Below are 13,524 nucleotides of genomic sequence, written 5' to 3'. Positions count from 1 at the left end.
AAATATACGATGTTTACTTATTCTGGCTTCTACCTACAAACAACTACCCCTTAGTACAACCCGTCATTAATAGACAATAGGCATAAGTAAGGACTATTTATATATTACAATGTTATATAGGTACTTTAGTACTTATATCGGATACAGCATACAGATGCCTTACTATACCTAAATAATAATATAATTTATAAATTATGATCGATATAATATTATATAATGTATATATTTTATAAAATATTAATCATACACGATGTCAAACACATAACTATACTATAACTAGCAGGCATAGAACATGATTTACGAGAGTTCCTTCTTATGTCAAATTTAAAATTTTTCTTTTATTAAAACAATTTTGTTTGTTATTTTAAGTCATGAAAACCAATCTAAAGTAAAATGTTACTCATGGGCGTATTTCGGTCATCAAATTAATTCCTGTCAATATCCTATTATCACTAATACATAATATTGATTATTTCAGTGCTATTTCGTGTAGGTGCAGGTGTAGATATTCGATTAAAAAACAAAAATAATAATAATAAAACCAAAGTCGTAAAAACTAATTTTTTTTTTTTATTATTATTATTTAATAAATTACTATCTGTTTGAAAGACTAATATATAACATTGATAAGACAGACTACAATATAGTACAACACTACAACCATAATAAACTCCTATGACCTAAATAGTATGGGTATAGGAAACCATTCAGCAACAGAAGCTCGGAATTGTGTTTGTTTATATATTTTTGTTAAGAGGATGTCTGCAGCGCCCTATTTGTTTTCTCTCTCTGGGCCCACGCCCAACATTGACAAAACGCATTTACGCAGAATATTTTTTTTCTATTTTTGAGTAATCTTAGAGTAGAATCACCCATTACAAAAAAGATAAAGAATAATATTTTTGAGGGAATGTCATATCGATTTGTCTAAATGTTGTCTTAAGACAATTTAAACATCATTTAAATGTACAACATTTTTTCGGTTATTTTGAAAGTCGAATACAAAATCAAATAACAATAAAATATAAAATCAATATGTAATTCCCTCAAAGATATTATTCTCTATCTTTTTTGTGATGGGTGATTTTACTCTATACGATTACTTAAAAACATAAAAAAAATGATTCTGCGATAATTCGTTTTGTCTATGATGCGCGTGGGCCATACAGAGAAAACAAATAATGCGCTGACATCCTCTTTGAACCAGGACTTGAAACCGTTTTCAAAACCGATTTCAGAAACCGGTATGAACCGTTTTAAACCCATAAACAAAACCGAAACCGGAAAAAAATGGATACCGGTATTATAATTTAAATCCGAAACCGTAAAAAATTGGATACCGGTATTAAATTCAAAATCGAAACCGTAAGAAATTGGAAACCGGTATTAAATTCAAAACCAAAATCTGAAAAAATTGAAAATCATTATTTTTTTTTTTAATTGACAAGTTTTTAAATACGTTAATTCCATTAATACGCATAATTAATACTCATAATAAAATTGAGATCAAGATTAAAAAGTTGATAACCATTTCATTATTCGCAAAAGAAAATTGGAAACCGGTAGACAAAACCGAAAACAACATTTCTTAATACCGGTATTGCTATAAGTTGAAACCAAAAAATTTAGAAACCAGTATTCAAAACCGAAACTAAAACTGAAATTTTCTAATACCGGTATTGAAAAATTGAAACAGAAATCGAAAAAATTAAAAACCGGTATACAAAATCGAAACCGAAACCAAAATTATTTCAATCGGTTTCAAGCCCTGCTTTAAACCCTGCTCGATATTCCATCACATTACACGTAACATACTAATATATTATGCTATATAGAATAAATCCTTGAACTGATTTGTCCACTAAGTCACCGATTTGTCCACCGAGTGGAGGACATTATCGGGTATTGTGAGAGAACATATATTTTTACGTGTATTTTGTCAAGTAGGTTGATGAATTTGATAATTCATTGTAGAAGTTTTTAAAGTGGGTTTTTTCAAGTGAAAAAATTTTATTTATTAGTGAGCTGTATCAACGAGGTATTACCTATGTTATTCTTTATGAAAAGAAGCATATTTTACAAATCAATAAGAGCATATGCGACCATTGTCAGTCATTGTAATAACTTGGAAAGATTTTAATGGACGGTTAACATCCGTTTGATGGCTTGGCATGGCTTCAAATGTAAATGCTGTAGCCTATACCTACCAACTGTTTTTTAAAAATAAAATGTTATGTATTCATTTTTTAGGTGGTTATTTTTTTGCATCAATACTGTCACTTAAAAATGTAGAATTATCTCCCTGGTTAGGTGGATATGTCCTGTTCCAGTTTTTTTCTTTTTTAATAAATGAATCAATTTAGGAAGAACGGCTATTTTATTATTGGTCGATTCACCAATTTGTTCAAACCATTTTTTGCTTTAATAATGAATTATTTGGATTTTGTATACAATTAAAGGAGTGTTCTAGCTGTGATAAAAACTTCTCTTTTCAAATGAAAACCAACCTTAATTTCTGTAAATTTTTATATAGATGATTTTTTTGAAATTGTTGGTGTATCTAAATCAAAATTCGAATGAGTAGTTTTTAATTTATTGAAATATAAATATACCTACTAAGAATAATAGCCATTAAAAATGGTTTTGCAAAAATATATAATCTTTGTAATAATTATAATGGATCAATAGTATTTATAATACTATAGGACCTATGGGCGGAGTTATAGGGGGGGGGGGGGGCGACATGGCGCTACCCCTTGGGATTTTTTTATAAAAAATTGTTTAATTAGTTAATTTCATGATGTAGAAATTCTGATTTCACCAACATATTGAGCATAATAATACTAACATTTCCAAAATAAAATATTAAAAAAAAATTGCTTGGGAAGTAAGCTACATTTGTTCTTAAGTTTTAATGTGTATAGGTACTACTACACAAAATTATTTAAAGAATCGGCCTTCTTAGTTCTTAGCACTCCTGGCGGCCAATGCCCGCAATAAATGCCGTAAAATAAGGACTCAAAAATGTTTTAATCAAAGATCGGAAGTGACCACACCGTATTATGTCAATGTGAAATTATGGTCCCTGATAGGACCTTTTCTAAAAATTAGAAAATATTGGTATATTAATAATTAATGTATGTTACTAAATTGTTCAAACCATCATAGCCATATCTTCCAAACACATTACATTGGACCTATTATCCTTAGTACATAAAGGTTAACTGAAAAACTACTCGTTTAAATTTCTAATTAAATGTACTAAATATTAAAAATAATAATCTGCTTAACGATTCAAAATTAAAGGTTGGATCTCATTTAATACAAGAAGTTTGTATCGCCAGAGGACACTAATAGAGGACTGCTTAAATGGCATACAAAGTCTAAGCATTTGAAAATATGGTTCTTATGTACAGTGGCGTAATGGCGGGGGCAAGGGGGGAACTTGCCCCCCCCAAAAATGTGGGGGGCAAAAGTATCATTTTGCCCGCCCAAATAATCCACATTTAAAAAGTATTCTTAACAAGACTGTTAACATAATATTAAAATATTAAAATATTTTTTTCTTCAAATTACTTAATAAAAGTTTATATTTATTTTAGGTTTCTCTTGTTGAACAATATTATAATATTGACGTATTGTCAGTGTCACTGTTATCGCAATGTTATTCGTGACTATTATTATCCGTGATTTGTGAACACGTTACTATCTTGAAATTAATTTATATATTATAATACAAGAAATACAAGACAGATTTAAAGAAAAATGATCTTAATATACTACAAGCTATGAAGGATGTTATTATCAGTGAAAAACCTGAAAATAATTCAATACATTTAGTACGTGAAACATATAACTTAGATATCAATGAAGTCACTATTGAGCTTGCTATGTTTAATCGAATGTTCAAGACAAAGTAAGCATATTTGTTATGTGGTGATATACAAATAGGATTTACAAACTACACAAAATTATAAAAATATTTTTGACTATACCAACAAATACTTCCACGAACGAACATTTTCCTGCTTAAAACGCTTAAAAAGTTACTTAAGAACCAGCATGGGACAAGAGCGTTTAAGCGGGTCAGCCTTATTACAAATTCAAAGAGAAGTGCCAATTGATTTTAACAAAGTAATTAATGAATTTGTTTCGAATGGAGTAGGAGGTAACGGAAAACTAACACTAAAATAACAAAAAATACAATACCAATTCTTTCTTTTATTTGTTAATAAAGTAATACAATTATTTGTTGGTTATTTATTTATTATTTATTGTTCCCAAACATAAAATATGTGTATATAATTTTTGTACTACTTACCTACTTTTTAAAAAACTTATAGCTAGGGTTTTAAAATTTCATAAAATTTATTTTCTTGAAATATTTCATGAAAAATTCATGAAATATTTCATTTTGATGAAAAATAAAAATAAAATGCTTATTATACCTAAAAGTTTATAGTCGTCAACTTCTAAGTGAATATTTTTTAAAAGTTGGTTTATTATATGTAACAAAAAAAATATGTAACATATTTACATATAATTTATAAGTTGTTTAACAAACTATATGATCTAAGTATCTAAGTATTAAATAATGAGCCCAGAGCACCTTCGCATCACTTAGCCACATATACACACATTACACTTTTCTACGACTTTTGCACACTTTATAATAAATAATTACTGAAAATACACTATTATTTCATTTATTGTTGGAATTGACTTCAACTTAATTTAAAACCATTATCTTTTGGATCGCTGATATACAATAATATTTTAAAACTCATATAAAAAAATGTTTTTATTCTCAAAATAATGCCAGGAATATTTTTCAGCACTATAAAATATAGAATATACAAATATGAAATAATAAATCAACAAATATAATATGTTTTTCTTTAATTCTAAGTGTGTAATCAATTTATTATTTCTAATCATCTATAACCGAACACGTTTAAAAGAAGAAAAATATTTTTCATAATTTCATTGAAATATTTCAAGAACAGTGAAATTTTCAATTTTGAAATATTTCAAATTTATAACCCTACTTATAGCACCTTTTATTAATGACCTCTCTAGGTACTAATAATATTTAACAATATGGGTACCTGCTACCTACAGTTTGTTTCTAAACCATAACATGAGTTTTAAGACTAAATCAGGGTGGGGGTCCGGGTTTTGATTATGGTGAATAAATTATATTGCCCCCCTAGATTTTTATCCAGTTACGCCACTGCTTATGTATACATATAGGTAAATACTTAAACATTCCAAAATTCAGGATTTGAATAAACTCATTACTTAAATGAAAAAATGGGGGTGAGATCCTTGGTGAAACACTCAGTATAGATATGCCCCGTGTTCAGTGTTGTGATAAATATCTGCTTGGGTATCATTTGTTAGGATTGTTTCAGTATAAAGCTTTGCATCTTAATACCACGTTATACAATTATTTTGGTATATTAATCATGCGTTACGAAACATATTTAGTAAACCTACCTACCTATAAATCGGGCTAGAATATAGATACGTTCCACGTTCAAACGTTTTCCTCACCAATTGAATATTTTACAGGTTCGTCAGTCATCGTCATTATACAACAATAATTACTTCACTAATTTTAGCAATATTCGCGTAACAGAAACTATTAAATCATATTTAAGTTCGAAGTCATATAAAAAACATTATCTGTCTTCAAAATTACAACAATAGCATAGATAATAAAGTAAAGAATAAAAACAAATGTATTTTTAAGCCACCCAAAGGCTTTCAACAATCAACACAACATCACTCAGGTAAGTAACTACAATAATTATTAGTTTATGTACCAAACAGTCCATTCATTTTAAATCGTTAACGTTGGCATGAGCACTTACAATTATTAAAGTTATGGCTTTTTAATGACATTAAAAATAAGTACGTACTTAACAACATGGTGAAAATTAAACGATTGGCCATCAAATCAAAATACATTTTTATTGGACATCTCAACTAATATAATATAATGTCGTATATTATATATATGTATAAGTACGTAATAATTGCAACGTACGTCGTATATCTATCACATTTTATTAAACAGATGGTTTTTAAGTGGCTATATTAGTATATGACTTATGATGCATTAAAAATTACTCAGAACGGTCAGTAAATATAATAACTACAATTAGACATTTGGATCATATCCGGAATGTTGTGACTTTTGTTATGAGAAGACAATTGAGTGCAACCAATTTTCCCGATGAATGGTACCTATATATTATAACATGTATAATGCTATATTATGTGAAACTGGTGTATGATAGCCGAATGGGTAGGTACTTTTACTTTACTAGCTAGGTATAGGTACTACAAAAAAAACATATTGTTGTAAAACCAATACAGTTTCATCGCATTGCTCAAAATCTAAAATCGTATTTCGTTGATAATGGTTGTACATAAATTGATTACGGTTGTACTTTTGTGTTTATATAATATGTATATGTAGAGTATGTACATACAAACATGACAATAATATTGTTACAAATAAATCTCTCGGAATCACGATTTACAAAATGAATCGGAGCCGCCAACATGATACGACTTTGCCGGTCTTCCTTATTTTTTTTTTGTACAATAAACTTTAAGAAATTTTTCCTAATCGCAACGCGTATAATATAAAGATTATTTGAATGTCTATAATATATTAATATTCAAGTAAAAACCGTAGCACTCATTTCATGAAAAACGGATCGATTTCACTTTGTCACTCCGTTATCAGTGTTCAGTACCCATAGACTTTAGGTAGGTAAACTAAACTTACAAAGCTCAACAATGACACGGCATTGTTATGTTATTCTAACAATATCGAACCGACTCTCAAACTCAGCAACTCTTCAAGTCTGTATAAATTATTCTTTACAAATTACAATACATAGCCACATTATTCAATAAACTTCTAAACGTATATAGTTTTCTATGAACATTTTGTCAGCCTAAGTAGTATGAATATAATATAGTCTTAGTTATATATTAGCGTGTGCTCTGGATGGTTAATTATCAACACGAAGCCGCGAAGTACTGACGATCACTGACTCGGAGGACCGGTCTGGTACTTTTCCATAATATTATTGATAAAATTACGATAATCTGGGGTTATCATGATCACTCAAACTGAACATTTTTGTATAAATACGAGATGTCCGTGACATGGTTGAGTCCCCGACTTGAGTATGGACACTTTTACGGATACGGGGTAGTACAACTTAAAATTTGAATCCTGCAGGATTATTTTATATACTGCACTTGGTGGGTCCCGAATGTTTTTCTGTAGGTAAGTATAAGTACTAAAATGTAATATATTACCGTGTCGCGTCACTTGGATGTGGTAATTTGGACACGCGGACGGTTTGACGCAAGATAATTGGAAACAATAGCATAAAATACAAAATGTTGACATTTGTAAATTTGACGAATTGTTTTTTTTTTTTTTTTAAACAAAATATATGTATTATTCTTATTAACAATATACAATTATTTTAACATTGGAAAATTCCAGTTTCATCACGTTTATCTTTATTGCTGTTCATATCGTTAAATATTTATCGTGAACATAATATTGTGTTTTACTAGCGATGGGTCGTTCGTGAACGAGTCGTTTCAAATGAACGAGTTCGGAGAGAAACGATTTTAGTCGAACGTTCCTACTCGTTCTTTCGATCCTTCGTTCAATCAGCTAAATGAACCTATAGAGGCTATAGCACAGAATTCTGTGCTCATAGTGATTATTTTACCCGATAACGTTGTTCGTCGTTGATAACCGTGTGACCTTTTATAACCACACATCGAAGAGTTGAATATATTTTGTGGTATAGGAATGTCAAAATATACTGAACATGTAATAATTAATAATAAATTGATATTAATATAAATTAGTATACCTAATGGTGGATAATGGATATTGGATAATAGTATATACTGTTTGAATTCAAAGGAAATTTAGAGGCAATAAATATTCCCTGGTTGAGGGGTAACGAACGTACCACGGCTGATATCGACATATCGTAGTATCCTATATACAGTGAAACTTCAATATAACGAAGTCGAATAAGCAGCAAAAAAAATTCGTTATATAGAGGAATTCATTAAATAGAATTACGTATTTTACAATACTTTCTTCAGTAGGTGATTCATATACGGCGATATCTTCATCAATTTTCAAATAATCTTGTAAAGTAACGCCATCGCAGTGAACTAATTCCCATTCTCGTTGTACATCTGGTATTTCAATATCGGTTTCAATATATTTTTCATTTGTAAATCCAGCTTTGAAAAAACATTTTTTTATGGTTTCGGACGTTACATCACTTCTCCAAGCTTTCGATACCTCAGAAATACAATCTCGCAGAGTAATTTATTGTTGTTCTCTGTTCAAGATTGGTTGGAACCATAATTGGTTGGAGCTTACTTGTTGTATTTGGGGGAAAATATGCAAGCGTTACAGATTTTAACTTTGTAGATAAGGTACGAGGATGAGCAGTACAATTATCCACAAATAAAATTATTTTTCGATTTTCTTGTAAAATTAATCAGTTTGCCTACCTTCGGTGTCTTATCTTTATCGGGTACATTGTTCATATACAATTTTAGAACTATGACATAAACTATCAATTTGATAGTGACAACATTTACAAAAACTGGTTTTTATCGAATAATTATTTCGTTCTATAGAAACATCAGATTCGTTATTTGGAGATAAATTTACGTATAATTAACAATGAAGGTCATAGTTCTTAAAAATATTTCGTTAAACGGAAAATTTCGTTATATGGAAGTTTCACTATACTATACGTCTACGTGCTAATAACATATTAATAGATTTATTGTAACGGAACAACGACAACCCGAGTGACCGAACCCCTCACGGTCCGTTAGAAAACTGATATCATTATCGGTGAACGAACGAAACTAATCTTTTAAGGATCTAGGAAGAGAGGGACAATTTATTCACAAAATGGACAGAAAAATCCCATCATTATTATACACAATATTTTAGGCATGTCGAAATTATCACGTTGGTATAATATACACGCATCCAAAATCTGCGACCCACCTAGTGTGTCTACTATCTAAAACAATTGAGGATCTAACAAGCTTAGTAATTTAATTTTGGGACCCAGCTCGTATTCAGGCTTGAGACAATATTACAACAGTATGACACTATGACGTACCTACCGTTCTGCAATAGTTGATCTGGTTATATAATATTATATACGCGCAAATCAGAGTTAACGATTAGTTTTTATAATTGTTATAATTCATTGTACCTATATTCTATACCTAGTTACAGATATTTGTATGTATTATTTTTTGTCGAATTTGGGTAAGGTGAACAAAAAAATTTGTGTTTGCGCACATAACATTACTTACAATATATTAATATTACGTTTTCAGTCGCACTATACACGGCGCACCGTCGCGGCATATAATATTCGTGAGTGTATGTATACATCGTATAATTTCGTTACATAATTGGATTTCAAACAATTGCACATGCCATCGTCAGGGACAAGGTCGTCAATAGCGAAATCGAGTTATTATTATTTTCATTTTCGGTCCGTCCATTCGTTTCTCTGTCCTAATCGATCGAAAAATATACGACTGGGCTTATATATATTGATAAATTATATCGACGGTGTGGAAAAAAAACAACAAAAAAACATAATGGACAACATTTCCGGCTATAGCGGTGAGTCGGCGACAGTGGGGTGAAGGCAGTGCCGTGAGCCCGGCGCCGGAACAGCTGACGTCTTATTAGGGGCAGCCGCCGTCGGGTCTATCTGCTGTTACGCTGCCGAAGTCTACGTACACTCAATGACTCGACTAAAATTGTAATAACATTTACACAATATGATTTCTATACATTTTGTCACAATAGCCGATTGTCAAAAACTATGGTCAGAAGATTAATAAAATTAATTAATTAATAATTATTATACATTACTGATGAGTAGGTAATAATATTACATTTTCAATTAATTATTAAAACCCACTGTGTAGGATATATTTTGTATTGCAATATATAATATTAACGCTTTAGTTATGGTATTAACTATTAACAACACTTAACTGTAGGTACCCAACCCATCTGTTGTTTTCTGACCATTTTTACTAGGATGCGATTGGAAATTAAAAACAATAGTCAAAATGGTAGACGTACCAAAAACAGAGTAGATAATAAAGAAATATTAATATTATTATATTATAGACCAATGGTTCTCAATCTTATTAGGACCACAACCCAAATTTATCCCCTAAAATCTATCGCAACCCACATACATGGTTTGTATACAAGATTAAAAATTAGTTCTAAAAACAAAATTTGATTATTATTATAACTTATTACTTTATTGATTTATAAATTATAATGAATATACCTAATATTGGTATATAATTAATAAATTTATTAGAAACTATAATTTAAAAAACTTTTCGTGACCCACCAAGAATTGTCTCAAGGCCCACAGTTTGAGAAACGCTGTTATAGACTATAATATAGGGAAAGTTACTCGGACCTAACCTTTCCAAAAATAATTCTGAAATCTATGATATTCCCCCGTCAATCGTTAGCGATTACTGTCATAATATTGAGTGCTAACCGATTTGCGGCTCTCTTAGTATTTGGCATTTTTAAAGATACTATTGCACATGCGTAGCCAGTGGTTAAAGTGGGAAAAATTTTGAGGGGAACTATCAAAAATTGAGGAGCGTTCCCGAGTTCTTCCAAAGTCTATATCTAACCAAACTTTTTAAAGAAACCTCTTTTAAAACAAAAAAAGTATACCATAGGTACCACCAAAAACAAAAAACGAAAACTTACCAACTAATAACTATTAAATAATATTATTTATTAGTCATTAGGTACTAAATATCGTTTATTATTATAACACTATCACAGTCATTCTCAATATCACATAAATATTAGAGTATACTACAGTATAAATAAGAATATAAAATACTATTTTATTTTATTATTAATAATTATGAACACATAGTACATATTATAATTATGAGGATAAAATAAAAACGAGTAATTACATAATGAGTAACGAGAGACGACAGTCGACAAGACGCATACATGAGATGGTCGTTATAAAATATAAAAACTAGTACAATGTTGCCAACTCTTTCTAGTTTGTCCCTGCAAGATCATTAAATATTTAAATATCAATAGTATTATGAATTATGATTTATGATTATGTTTTATTATTGTGTGTCTCGCTGACCAGTATTGTCGCGTTCCGGCGTTTGTATGTTTCAACGTACAGCCCGTATACGTGTTATCAGGCTATCACGAGCGACCGTGTATCTATATATAATTAGACACCACTGTGGATTACACACTACTACACTATTTTAGTCACTATAATTTATCATTTAATAATCGCTTATCGCACGCGTCCTTATCGTCAGAAACGTGGAGATTATTGGCGTGAAATAAAATACGTTTAAATTCGGTGATTAATCGATGTGGGTGTGCGTGTGTGTGTGTGTGTGATGTATGAATGAGCCATTTAATAAATTACTAAAATTTAGTAGCGTGCCCCCGGACTTTGGAGACTTAAATTAAAGGGGACGCATAATCTTACCATAAATAAGAAGGGGGACTCCGCCCCCCCCCACTTTAACCACTGTGCGTCTGTGCGTAGCTATATAATATAATATTATTGATAGACAGTATACTATATTATTTTATGATACATATACGCACTATCTACATATACGTAACTACGTAATGGGACGTGTGTCATCTCAGGATTGAGTGACGTAATACAGTTTCTTGGCTCCAGGCAATTACGCAAAGTGTACTACACGTCTACACGTTGATAATAATTATATTCGTTTCCAACGTGAAAAAAAAATAAGCCAGTACCTATATTATATTATTACCCTTTATTGTATAAATAATGTAACCGTCGTATACAGACAAACTATTGAAGTGATACTGAAATGGAAATAGTATTTTTAAAAATAAATATGACAACTATATTTACAACTTACTTCAACAGTATTAGAGAACATCGTTTGTCATTTTCGTGTATATAATATAATAAACAATGTTTACTACTGACCACGATGCGAAAATGCGTATTTAATGGTTGATTTTGAACCTATAATTCCCTGGAACGATTTCGTTTTCGAATATCTACAATTTCGATTACGCCATACCCTATTTCCTGTTCTTTCCCTTTCCTAAAAAATGTGTTAAATATATTTTATAAGGAAGACGAATGAAACAAATGAAACAATAATCTTCTGATACACAGAGTATTAAATTTCGATTAACTTTAGACTTGATTGATGATAAACATATCGAAACGTTCTTGTAAAGAAGTACACGAGGGTTCACACATAGTATAATAGCTGTATATAATCACATAAATATACGAACACGAACATGGATATATTATGATACAGCACAGTTAATATAGACGGATACTAGATTATAAGCAGGGCACAGTCAAGTAAATCTTATTATATTATATAGTTTCATGCACTGGTTAAATGTACAATTATTGGCGTATTTGACAAGTAGGTACACCAGTAGTGGGAATCCGGCTTAAGACACAACATTTTTATATTATGCTAACTACGGTATATTTTGTCAATATCGAGAAAAATTACTTAATAAAACCCATAAGCGTATCTAAAAGGTTAATATTAGCTTCTTATAATTATTTTTGTCTATTTCGTTCAGCTAAATTGTATACTTATTACATTGAACTTGTAACAAATTACAATAATACTAAAATAATCACTTTTGTAATTATTTATCATAGGTACTATGTCTATTTCATGTCAGAACATAAAAATAATATCATTTTAGATTCTGAGCAGAGCAAATTTACATTGGTTGTGGGTTTTTTTTTTGTGTGTCCTTACTATGTATACACGAAATGTAAGTAGTAGAGAATATGTTTCGATTTTCAACTTTGAGGGTAGCTTCTGATACCAAATTGAATCTATTTTATAGGTACTCATAAGAGAAAAAAATTTTAAATTATCATTACTTTTCTTAATAATTGGAAGAAACAAACAAACTTTAAGGAAATGCGGGAATTTGTACGCAAAACAAGTTTTTGATATTATTTTTTGGTTAACTCAATAACGAATAACCGTAGATACTTGTTATATCATTACCTTCATTTTCACCATATTTTTATAATAAATTTTTTTTGTACATGATAAAATGTTCAAAATTTTAGGACGTTTTTGCCCTATTTCAGACATTTGATATTTTTTTTTAGTTTTTCCTTATTTAAATGCATTTAATGCATCAAATTTTCGAAATGTCGATAACATTTTTCCTGCCTAGAAACCACGAGGATACCTGAAACCGCCTAGAAATTTCAGACAACTTCTTCGAACCTCTGATCCCAATTGAATACAACAGTAATAAAATAATTTTATTTCTCTAATATAATATATTGATATGTATAAATCAATCTACTAAAACCAATATATTTATTCGTATATTATGTAACA

General features: G+C 30.0%; 1 protein-coding gene across 5 annotated transcripts in view; it reads right to left on the bottom strand.

The window, feature by feature from the left end:
* The window catches only part of LOC132948482 (adenylyl cyclase 78C), a 169,487-nt gene that overhangs the window by 125,215 nt on the left and 30,748 nt on the right, over positions 1-13,524 (bottom strand). The window lies entirely within an intron of this gene.

The sequence above is a fragment of the Metopolophium dirhodum genome, chromosome 7 (genome assembly GCF_019925205.1).
Source record: "Metopolophium dirhodum isolate CAU chromosome 7, ASM1992520v1, whole genome shotgun sequence".
NCBI classification, from domain to species: Eukaryota; Metazoa; Arthropoda; class Insecta; order Hemiptera; family Aphididae; genus Metopolophium; species Metopolophium dirhodum.
This window is presented reverse-complemented; position numbering and strand designations above follow the sequence as displayed.